The sequence below is a fragment of the Prosopis cineraria genome, unplaced genomic scaffold, assembly GCF_029017545.1.
Source record: "Prosopis cineraria cultivar Desert tree isolate PC_DT_omini unplaced genomic scaffold, ASM2901754v1 PC2, whole genome shotgun sequence".
Classification (NCBI taxonomy): domain Eukaryota; kingdom Viridiplantae; phylum Streptophyta; class Magnoliopsida; order Fabales; family Fabaceae; genus Prosopis; species Prosopis cineraria.
In genome coordinates, this window is record NW_026555333.1 from 31,877,847 (window position 1) to 31,891,185 (window position 13,339).

The following is a 13,339-nucleotide window of genomic DNA, read 5'->3' on the forward strand; positions in this document are numbered from 1 at the left end:
TGTAATAAACCCTATAGCTAATTAGTTGAGGTAGGAAGGCCATGAGTTATCAATGGTGTTGATTAGACTAATAAGAATCTAAGTGAACTAATGGAACTTAAAAATAGATTTGGTTATAAGTAGATGACTGCAATTGAATTTTTGAGTTTAGGCTTTGATTAGAGTTAATTAAAGATAATTAGTTATTAATGACTATTGATGTGTTTGATTGTAGATTGACTATTGTTGGTGCTATTGAGCTTATTGGAGGCTTCGTTTGATATTCACAGTTACTCTTGATTGGTAAACCAAGAGTTGAGGTAACCGAAAATTTAAGTATAGTATATCATTGTGTTTACATTTATACTTTAAGCATTATTATGGATGGCTTAAAATAAGCTTATAGATAAATATGTTGATTTTGAACTATTACCCAAATATGAAACATGATTCATTGTGATAAAGTGTCTGTTGATTATATTTATATAGATGTTAAGCCTAGATTACCTATCAGATAAATATGTTAACATGATGAGTGGTCGTAATTGATGATGTTAAAAGAGATGTGGTACACATGCATATTTGTGATAAAATATTTAATGATTATATTTATATAGATGTTATTTAGTATTTGAAATATAAATTATGGGCCTAGATTGACTATGAGTTGATTATATAACTAGCCATTGAAACTATAATGTGGTGTAAACTATGATAAGCATGCAAGTTCTAGAAATTATGAGGATGGTGAATTACTATGATATGTATAAGCTTATATTCATATTTGTTGGTTGAACTTGCATGATTATAATGGGTAGGAATTCACCCTAGCATAGTAGAGGGATTATGATAGAAAATTCACGTGATGTAACCTTCACTGAGTTTACGCATAGTAGTTGGTATACTTCGTTATTATATGTGCTTAGTATTTCCAACAATTTATGGGTGTGGCATGGGTCAGGCACGATACTCAGAATCACCAGTCCTGAATTAGACGGTGTGGGTTGGGTACTTATGATACCTCGAAATTCGAGCAAGGGGAATCCATGATTTGAAAGTGAGTGTGGGACCCTTTGGCTGGGTAACCCTTCACAATTGGAGAGTAGGGCTAGTTTAGTCATATATGCTAGACCTATATGAGATAATAGCCTATAGATTCGGTCAAATGATTTAAGGAGTGGTATAAAGCAGTTTGCATTTGATAATATGAAACACATTATAAAGATGCATTGTGAATGATGTTGGTTTGCCTCATGTGGTATTAAATGCTTAATTATTGTGATTTCCACACTTTAATATGCTTAATTAAATTACTCGATTACTAAGATATTTATCTCACTCTTGTTGTTTAATGTTTACAGGCGAGGATCAAGCTAAGGGCAAAGGGAGGCCTATGAAGCTAGAGACTGAGTAATTAATTGTGATGTCTCTAGGTTTATCTTTTATGTGTAATTTGAATACAATATTTTTCAACTAGGGGTCTTTCATATGGACTTATATTTATTTGAAGTCCACTTGCATTTGTAGATTTAAACTTCAATTTTGGGCATTTTTGAATTGTCTTAGCCATAGTAGGGTCTTAACCCCTAAATTGACCATGGTGGTAGGCCAAGATAGTTTAAACAAGTATATTTTAATAATTTAAATGAGTTTTACATGTTTTGGGTGATTATTTAGCTTGAATGCAAAAAGTTACATTTTTAACCCCTCATTATGTGTCTTATAAAGGTTGAATGATTAATTCTTGTATTAAGAGTTGTTTGATGCTTGTGACTATTTGGACAAGTGTATTAGGACTTATTGAGTATGGTTCAATCCCTTATGTAGACTAATGGCTTATGGTTTAAGATTTAGACCCTTGGTTGATGGTTTAAAGGCAAAAATGTGAAGTTTTGACTTTAGGTGTCTAAATTCTTTGTCTAATGTCAGATTGATGTGAAACTAAAACCATTAGCTAGATTGTGAAAATTTCAATGTGCAGGCACTTGAATCACCTCAATCGGAGGTCCGAGTTAAAAGTTACGCACATCGAAAGTTCATGGTTGGGAGCTGTTATAACAGATGTTGTCATAAAGTCTACAGCCAAGAGCATTTGGCCACAACCAAAAGGGAATTGGTTGCAGCCAAGTCTTTATTGGAAGTGTTGGCTGTAACTTATTATGCTCTATCCGCAACAAAGTACCCTTGTTAAGTAAAAATGATCTTTTTTACCTCATTTTGACTTGTTTTTAACTCTTATTATTTTCCATGCTTCCTAAACACTTTTTACTTTGATTTATAATGGCTAAATGACCTTTTAAATTTAATTTTGAGATTTAATAATTTATGGGATCCCATCTCTATGGGGTTTTCTTACTTAGCCTTTTTAAATTTTTATGTAGCCAAGGTTGATCCTTTTTTTTTCATAACATCTTTTATTATTAAATTAGTTATAAATATTATGGTAGCTCTACCTTAAGGTTAAATATGTGCTAATTATGTGTTTAAGAATTGAAGGTTTTACGTCTTCAATACTCGCTTGACATGAATGAATGTGGCTAAGAAAGTGTGGGAAAGTGGAGGAAAATGAGAGAAAATTTGGATGAACAAAACTAGAAATTTTAGAAAAACAAGAGAGAATAGTGTGAATTGTAATGTGAAAATGTGTAAATGATAAGTGAGTCACAGCTCCAACCTCTTTTTCAACATGTGTGGGTGTAAAATGAGTAAAATAGGATGGGTTTTAGGTGATGAAAGATAAAACTAGTTAACAAACTATTGAACCAAATGTTTTGATAATGACAAAGCCAAAAAAGAAGGTATTTGTTACTTGTGTAGATTAAATATCATGAATCAAGTAAAAAAATATCAAGAAGGAAGTGAGCATAGAGAAATTAATGATGGGATCAACATGAACATGCTACTATATTCAAAGAGAATGAAGAATTAAGAGAAGAAAGAGAAGCTTTTAAAGATTATATTTATTTTACACTTCTCTTAGATAAATTTGTGAAAGTTGATTTGAGAGCTAAATACATGTTTGAAAATGATGATGTTTGCATCATATAGAAATTCATGGGCTCATAAGTCATTAAGGATAAAAATTATTATCCGCACAGGGACAAGAAATGTCCATATGTGTTTGACACATATTTGCATGAACCTATGTTACATAATGTTTCATCTATGCTTGGACTATAAGTGTCCCATGTGTGTTTGATGATCTTTTGTGTATATAGGACTTAAAGGATCTCATTAAGCTTGAACTATAACTAGACCTTGCTTGAATTAGAGAATTAGAAGTGAAGACATAGTACTGTATGCTAGTTCATGCTTGGACATCTTTGTATCCACGCTTGAGTAGCAAGACAGTGTGGAGAAATGTCTTACCTAAGCTTTTGTAATCTGATTCAAGCTTGGATGTTATTTTTACCATGCTTGATTAATCCTAAATGTTTGCTGGAAGTATGCCTAAAAGCAATCCAAGGTTGGATTCTGTCAAATCCATACTTAAATGGATGAATCATTTATTAACCTTTAAGCCTAACTTAGAATAAGCTTTAGTACTAACCAAGTTATTCAAGCTTAGTTCAGAGATTTCCCAAGCATGATTCATATCACAGACAGGTAAGATGCCTTTGTACACTTATTCACACTTTGTACACAATTTGCTTACGCATGTTTAGATTATAGAGAAGCTTGGTGCTTCAAACACATCATACATGCTTGAACCCTAAATGGTCCATGCTTAGATCATTGTGAAGTGATAAGTGAGCTAAAGTAAAGATAGCTTATCCTCACTTAGATCACTCTTGTCCATGTGTAATTGAGAGGTCTAACAGTATTTAATGCACTTTACAAGAAAAGTTCTTTCTCTATTATGGATCCTTCTATATGTGCATAACGGCTATATTTTGTACCTTATGGCTTCCAATAATTCTAAATAATGAAAATCTACAAATAGGATCTCATTTAAATTAGTGGATAATGTTAATAAAGATTGTATACATACAATTTACATCAAACCTTTTTTTAATTATGTTCATGTAAAAAGCTAGTTCTTAGACTTAAATTGTCATATATACTCTTTGAGAGAATTTTTGAGTATGCCTAAGAGTTTTCTAGTTATCTCTTTGAGAGAGAACTTGATAGGAAAATATAATCTTTATCATTAAAAAGATTCAAGGAAGGATTTCCTTAGTGTATTAGGAGAGAGTGCTCACTATTATTAAGTGAGGAATTAAGGAGACTTACTAGCATAGTAAGAGACCTTGTAAATGGTTTAGAAGTCCTTGAAAAAGCTTGTGGATTGTACTAAGGTAGCAAATACCTATTAAAGTTTGTGTCATAGTAGAAAATCTTAAATATGAGCTTGGGGACTGGATGTAAGCCAAATGGTCGATTGAATCTGGATAAATTGATTGTGCAATATTTTGAAATCTACTCTCTTTAAATTTAGTTCATTCATATTTTGCATACTCTCTTAGTTCTTATATTAAAGGAATTTATATTTCATAGATATTTTTTAAATCTTGAACTAAAGTATTTAGGTTTCTCTTTGATTTATTGCATTGAAAATTCAAGTTGTATCTTCGACTGTGCTTATGATTCTAAAAAGTTTAAGAAAACTAAAAATTTTCTAGACACCCAATTCACCCCCTACTTGGGTGTTGTTGTATGATCTTAAACAACCTTGGTTAGGAGGTTCAAGAATGAATGTAGTTATCATTCAAGCTAAATTAACATAGATGCACTTGTAGCTCTTGTAGGATGCTCTACACTTGATTAGAAATCACTAAACACTTCCAAAATGATTATCAAAGGGTGGTCAAGGGGCTACTTAGTTGAATCCCTCATGCTTAAAGTCATAAGAAGCTTTTTGAATCAACTCATGTATATGTGTCACTATAGGATTTTCTTGCTTTGTAGTTTATCTTGTAATTCAATCTTTTGGCCATTTAATTTTTCATTTAATCTTTTTTTTTGCACCTGAAATTACTCATACAAGAAGTATCAAAACATGGGTGCAAAATCTCAAATAATAATTCAAAGCCAATTGTAAGATACACTGTCATTCCCAATGTCTTTGGTTGCAAAACATGACAACCTAAGATTGATGTCTTTTTTCAAAATATAATGAACTAGAATCTCACATTTGTTCCATTGTACTTAGGAAGACAAAATACATAAATTAGGTTCATGTCTTAAAATGTCCCAAAAATTGCCAAAATGACCAAAATACCCCTAAGCTAGGAATGAACCCTAATTGATTCCTAAGACCTATAGTTTGGAAAATGAAAATTAGAAATGCTTTTGAAAAATGTATGGTTATTAGTTTGCCACCCTTAAGTTTTGATCAAGAAAAAGCTTGCCAAGTTGTTAACTTGGAAAATAAAGCAAATCTACTTTTAAGTCCAAAGATTTAGCTCTTGCATATGGATTTGATGGGTCCTTCAAGAGTTAAAAGTTGTAGTGAAAATATTAACACTCTTGTTATAGTAGATGATTATTCTAGATTTATATTGACTTTCTTTCTTAACTCTAAAGATAAAGCTTTTTATGCATTTAGTACTTTTGCCAAGAAGGTCCACAATGAGAATGGTTTTTCTATTGTGTCTGTCATGTTTGATCATGGAGATGAGTTTGAGAGTGAAGAATTTGTGAAATTCTATGAAGAGAATGGAATCAACTATAACTTCTCAGCATCGAGAAGACCTTAACAAAATGGTGTAGTTGAAAGGAAGAATCAAGTACTAACTGAGGTAGCTAGAGCAATGCTCAATGACAAAAGAGTATTTCAAATCTTTTGGGTAGATGCTATGAGCACAGTGTGTTACATCATCAATAGAGCCTATGCTAGACCAAAGTTAAACAAGACTCCCTATGAGTTGTAAAAAGGATGAAAACCAAATCTTGCCTATCTTCATATGTTTAGAAGAAAAGTGTTCTTCCACAACAATAACAAGGAGAATCTGAGCAAATTTGATGCTTAGTTAAATGTTGGAATTTTTTTGAGCTAATTCAATTGAAGCAAAGCTTTTAGAGTCTTTAATCTTAGAACCAAGATTATGGAAGAATCAATCCATGTGGTCTTTAATGAGAATCTCATGTAAAAAGAAGCTTCTAATGCTGATAAAGTGACCGAGATGATGGATAAACTACAAATCCAAAAATCTCAAAAGTCATAAGAAGGACTAGTAGAAAAGGAGGAAAGCTCACCAACTGTTGAAGAAGAGCCTATTCAACTAATAGCTTGGAGAAATAACAATAATCATCTGTTGGATCAAGTTATTTTTTATATTGGTGACCTTATTCATGTAAAGTCTACCTGACTTTATCTAGATATAACTACAATCAAAGTAAATGAAGACAAACTAGGATAATTAAATTCCTAACCATGCCTTAAACAAAGAAGGTTAATTTAAACAAAGTTTTGGAAATCATTTAATAATCATTTAGGATCCTATAACTTCAAAATAAATAGTTTGGGCTCAAATTAAGAGTTAATTAAAAGTAAAAGAAGCATGGAAAGACAATACTTCATATACGAAAGCAAATAGAATCACTAACAACTCAACTTATATAGGCCAACATGCCGTGGTATAGGTGCCACATGCTGAGAGCATACCTAATACATATGATGTTTAGGCTTTGTGTATGTTGGCTTGGGTGCATGTGAATATCTCTCATATAATGTAGACTCTAAGAGTCTCCTTAATTCTCGAGAGAACCTCTTTCTTTTGTTCTCCTTAAGGCAGCTAAATGGTACTCTATGGCAATCCATCCTTGAGGTTTGAAGATCTCCTTTGCTTTGTTTCCATTGCTTCCTTCTTTTGAAAGAACTTTGTATTTCTAGCAATGGATAGGGTGTTGAGAGTTCTTTTTATTGATGCAGACTCCAAGGGTCGCCTTTTATGCATTTCAAAAACTCTCTTGAAGACCTCCTTCTCCTTTGGCACAAGCTGTCCATTTTTCTTATTTTTGAGATACCTAAATGAAGAACTAGGAGGACATTTGGGTATTCACTTTGCTTTAGGTCCTTAAATGTTAGTAGTGGACCTTTCTTGTCCTTTAAGAACCTAAATAAATTTATCTCTCATATTAGAATTTCTTCTAATAAAGCATGTATGATAAACATGTCTAGTTTTGCAAAAATAATTGCAAATTATGGGAAGATATGGCTTTTGAAAACTTTTGCAAGAATCATAGGGGGAAGTGATGTGAGATTTTCAAAAGATTTTTCTACTTCTTTTAAATTATTTTCCAAAAGATTATCATTTTCAAATTTTCTATTTTCTAAATCATTTTCCAAAGAAGAAATTTTCTTCAAACTTAGTGCAAAAGCTTTAGACAAAGTTGTAAGCTCATCGTGCATCTCATCATAAGCAATTTATAAATTATTGAAAGAAAAATTAGAATCTAAGTGAAAACTTGATACCTCATAATCCGTTTTGGCAATTAAGCAACTATGAGTATCTTCATTTTCTTTACCTTAACTATTTGGAATATTTGTCATCTTGCTAATAAGGTAGGTGAACTTAGCTTTCTTTAGCTCCTTATTCTTCTTGAGTGATTGGGCTATGGTTTGAATCTGTTCATGCCATTTGTTTTTTCATATTCAATTTTCAGAGCATCCCACATTTATTTGGCAAGTGATTACTTCAAAATGTTAGAATGCTCTGTTTGTTCTAAGTCACAAGGCATAATCACTTTAACTTTCTTATTAACACTACTAGAAAAAATACAATTAATGTTGATAATTAATGTCAGTTATGAAAAAACCATTGTTAAAAAAAGGCATTGGCATGGTAATAATTAATAGGAAAACATTTTACATCATTTATTTAAATAGCCAATGTGAAATAAACTTACCACATCGGTTATTCAAATCATCAACGTGGTAAGTTAATGGCTTTTTAAAATTAAAAATAATTAAGTTTTACCATGTCAGTAAAAATCGGCGTGGTAAGTTAATATTTTTAAAAATAAAAAATTTAAGTTTCCACACTAGCTATATTAACAACTGACATGAAAAGATAAAGTCTTTAAAATAAAAAATTAAAGGTTTCCATGTCAATAAAAAAAAACTTATGTGGAAATTAGATTTAATGTCAATTATTTGAGTAATCGATGTTAAATCTCTTTCATAAAGTTGCTACATGAACAACTCCCCTTATTTTTAGTTTTCAATCTAAAATCAATTTTTGCTCCCTCTTTTCTCTGAAACCTCAAAGTGCCATTCTAAAACTTGAAAAGCCTCTTAGCATTTCATTGTCCTTCTCTCTATTCCATCACCTCCTTCCCTATGGGTATATATAAGTTTTCTATTCTCTCTCTTCCTGCTTCTTTCTTGTTCCTTCTTCCTCCTCCATTGTTGGTTAATGCTTTTCTATAAATTATTCTTCTTCCTCCTTTTAACAATGTAGTGGCAAATTTCTTCTTCTCTCTTCCTCTTCCATTGTTGGTGTTTTTGGGTTTTCAAAGTTTTCAATGTACAATTTTATTGACATTAATGACCTCATATCATGCTCATCACTACCACATACACAATCATGCTAACTATACCTATCTCAATTCACAATTTTTTTCCTTTTAAATTAGTGTCATATATGTATGTGCATCATAATAATCAATTCAAGCACAAACTTGTTCATCATGCAATTTGCGACAGTGCCACAATTTGCATAAAAAACAAGTTGATAACTATCATGTGGTTTTCAAACAATTTCTTTCAACATATAATCAATTAAAAAGCAAACATACAAACTAAATTTTCCCTGATTACCTTAAACCTTTGAGAGATTAAAGATTTTCTTTCAATCACAACTTGCTTTTAGAGCTAAATTCAAACTTATTGGTGCTTTACAATGTTAGTTTACAATTAACATTGACACCCATCACTAATAATAATTTAAATCACCATTGCCAACTTCTAATTTATACTTTAATGACCAAATTTCTCAAGTATAAGATCAACTTCACATCTAATAAGTTTATTAACTCTAATTAATTTCATTTAGCTCTCAACAACTTAAATAATCACTAATATATCATCTAATAACCTAAAATTTGTTGGACATAATGACTTATAACATTATGTTTGGTTTAAGTTTTGATGATAATAAATATAGAAAAGTTAACTATATACTTATGCCTAATTATTTTCATATATATATATATATATATATAATAGTAGTTAATTATAATTATGGTATAAGTGCTTTAAAGTGTTATTACTTATATTGTTTCATAATATTTGAGACTTAGAAAAATGATAAAAGTTATTTTATATTATTATATTTTTCCTTATCTTAGAGTAACTTTATATTTAAAGGTTATCTAAAGTGAAGATGAGGGTAGGCATGAAGAGGAAGAAACAAAGTCATCATTTACATGCTACACTCATGATTGGAGAATATAAATAAGAAAATAAGGATGATCTAAAAAGAGGTTAAGAAGATTGAAGATATTCATGCAAACTTGAATGTATCTTGAAAGCCTTAGACTTGATAGGTATAATATTATTAAGCTAGAAGTCTTTATGTTAAACTCATTAATTTAGATATTCAATATTGGTTCAAGATATTTAAATCAAAACATACATTTTAACTCTTAAGAGAAAGAGAGATATATTTTTCAACAATCATATTTTTCATTTTTGATCATATATATCTCATAAGATTTGCAATGTTTTGATTACTAACTACATAAAATTTTTAAAGTTGTTATATTTACTCATAATAGATTTAATTTTTTTAACAAATCATAATAGAGTTAAGTTGAAAAGTTATGAACACTTAAAATCTAAACTTTAAAAGGTAAATTGTGCAGAAAATTAGATTTGACTTTTAGTTATCTTTTTAGTCATATCTCTTACTACACAGATCATTTTAATTTGAAACATATCTCGTTCGAAAATAGACTCCAATAGCTTCTTAATGATTTTTTATTTATTTAAAATAGAATTCTATTGAGAAAGACATGAATTTTAAAAATTGAGTGTTGAGATATTGATTATGCATAGTATCTAGAATTGACCTTCAACCTCTTTTTTGATCATATCTCAAAAGTTACATTGAATTTAAGTGTAAAGCTTTTTTTTATTGAAAATTAGACTTGAAGAGCTCTCCAAAAATATATAATTTGTTAGACTTGGATTTGTATTAATTGAGTTATAACCTTATGAGGTTTGTGCAGTGAAACCTTCTAATACATGCATGAACACTACTATAGAAATGAGATTTAATAGCATGCATTTTGTAGTAACAAAAAATGAAATGTCACTAATATTAAAACTGTAAGATATGTTGGACACCCAATAGGGGGTAAATTGGGTGTCTTCTGATTTTTCACCAAACACTCTTGATCACAGAAATTTAGAATATGAATATTGATAGGATACACAGAGCCAATGAAGATGAGAGAGATAAAGAGTAATACATAGGGAATTTATCTTAGTTCAGCACAATCCACTTGGCCTATGTCCAATCCCCAGGAACCTCTTGAGATTTTTTACTATAACTACAATTTCAATTCGGGCACTTGTGAAGCCATGGCACAATCTCAGACTTAACATTTGTATCACTCTCCTTTATAAAAATCTCACAAGTTTAATCCGAGCACTTGCGAAGCCACTTATAATCTCTCAAACTTACAAGTTTGTTTCTTTCTCCCTTTTAGAGGTAATTTTAGCACCTTTGCTCAGATAAATAATAGGAAGAATTTGATCATAAAGTGATCTTAATACAAAATCATTCATTGAGTAGATGAATACATTGAACCACAACAATATTGAAGATAAAAATAGAGGGAGTTGAGAACATTGAATATTACAGCTTATGCACAATTACTTCTCTGCTTCGATCTCCATAGATGGGGCCTTTATAGTTAAAGTTGATAAGTTATCTGTTAGACTCAATAATATAGCCATTGGAGTTATCATCTTCTCTCTTCTTGCTCTTGTAGAGTGTCTATTAGACACAATCATTTTTCCATTGCTCTTCAATCTTTAACAATGTAGTTTTGGAGCTTTGCAATGGTATAGTTACCTAAAAAGGATATTGGAATGGTAGCTTTTCAAATGGATTTACATGTTGGAATCAAAAGCAAATATAACGACACTTACACATTTAATGCTCTAACAATATTACGTTAAGATGAATATCGAAAAAATAATGAGAATATGGATATTGGAATAATAAAGAAATGTTTAATCTATCCTAAAGTTGTGTTTAAAAGAATTCTAAAATAGGTAAGAACATTGACATAATACTTAGATCATAAAAAGATTTAGTACAAGAGAGATTCAAAACTTATAAGATATGGAACGAAAAGAAAAGCATATTTCTTCATATTTATATTAGAATAAACGTACTTGTTCTGGAATAGTAAAGAACAAAACAGTTAAACACATGGGGTTGGCTCTACCGAAATATCTCTCTTATATCAGAATGAGTTTAAGCAAGATGATGATCTATGGAGCTTTATTTCGGAACAAGGAAAGCTATTCCCAAATACGAGTTACATGTTCCTGTATAGCTAAATGTATTTCAAAATATGAATGACACACAAGAACAAGCTATTCACACAGAAGCTTTCAGACTTTAAATTGTTTGATTCTGAGAGTAGATGAAATACTTCTTGAATGCTAGAAATGATCCTTGAGAGATTAAAATCAAGTCAAATATTTAATCTTTAGAAAGAAACTCAATTAGATCAAACATAGATTAAGCTTTCAAGTTTCTTGACAATTTGAAAATAAGAGATGATAAAAAAGCATTAAGAGTTCAATCCTAGCTAAAGTTGTATTTAAAATGATTTTAGAAAGGTTATAAGGTTAACACAACTCATAGAGAATGAAAGGAATTGATATTGAATGAATTTTGAAGAGTACAATCTCAAACACAAAGAAGAGAGCTTGAAAAATGACTTTTACACTGGAATATGTGAGTTTATATGAGTAAGAGATCATTTGTACTAGTATAAGAGAGTTCTATACTGTTATAAGAGAAGACTGAACTCAAAAAGGAAGGCTTTTACTAGTATAAAGGGTTTTGTACCAGAATAAAGAGGTTTATACTGGAATATAAATGGTTTATACTAGTATAGATGATAAAAAAGTATGGGTTAACTTCTAAAGCTCATAACTCTTTCATTTTAAGTCCAAAATAAGAAAATGACTTATGGTTGGAAGGCTATGGATGTCTAGTTTCCAAAAAAATAAGACACACTTTAAAATTCAAAGTATATAAAGAGATATGATCAAAATCATGAGCAAACATTAGGAATGATTTCTGATGATCTAGATGCTTCAACAGCCAACTTTAAAAAAAACTCATAACAATTTCATATAAAATCCATTTTGAATGAAATTAAGTTCTTTGAAAAGATGTGCAAGTTTATTTTTAAACGAAAGAATTTCACATTAAATGGATTTGTATATTGAGAGATATATAGAAAATACTTAATAAAGGTCAAAACTGTATATATCTAAAACTCTTAAATCATAAACTTCAAGTAGTAATAACATAATTCTACTTTGAGTAAATATAACATTTGAGAAACTTAATGAAGTTAGTTTTCAAACAATATTTAAGAGAAAACATTTTCAAAACTTGTGTGATATAATTGATTAAAAACAATATTAAGGTTATATCTCACTATCTATTTTAAAACCAAAAGCGTGTTAAGATTTAAAATAAATTCATACAAAATAATGAGTTTAACATAAAAATTAGAAAGCCTAAAGATATTATACCCATCAAGATCAAAGCTATGATGGATCCAAGCTTGTATGTTTTCATTCACTTGAGCTTTTCTTGGATTATCTTTCTCTTCATCTTTATGTTCTTCATTCTTGAGTAAAGCATGCTAATGATAACAATGGCTTCCTCTTTATGCTCACTCACATTGGATAACCTTCAATAATATAACATGAACAAAGTGGTTAGTCTAAGTATTAATATGCATTGGAATAAATATAAACATTATTATGTCATGCATGCATATAGTTAATTAATTTACATTTGTCATCATCAATACTTAAAATAAATATAATGTCATAATACATTATATCCAATAAAAATCAAAGTAGAAAGAGGGCATTTCTTATATTAAATGCCACCACTCATAAATTTTTTTATTTACAATTTTAGTAAATACTAAGAGGTGGTGTTTCAAGAGTGGTGAAATGCCATCTCTCTTCTTTTTTTATTAAATTAATATTTTGTTAATAACTAAAAGTAAATGAAAACTCCACCTCTCTACTCCATTAATGATTTAACATTTTTTATCATATTAAATAATTATTTTATTATAATTTATTGAATTAGTATTTTTAATTAGTAAATAAAATTATTTAATAAATAAAAGCAGAGATGTG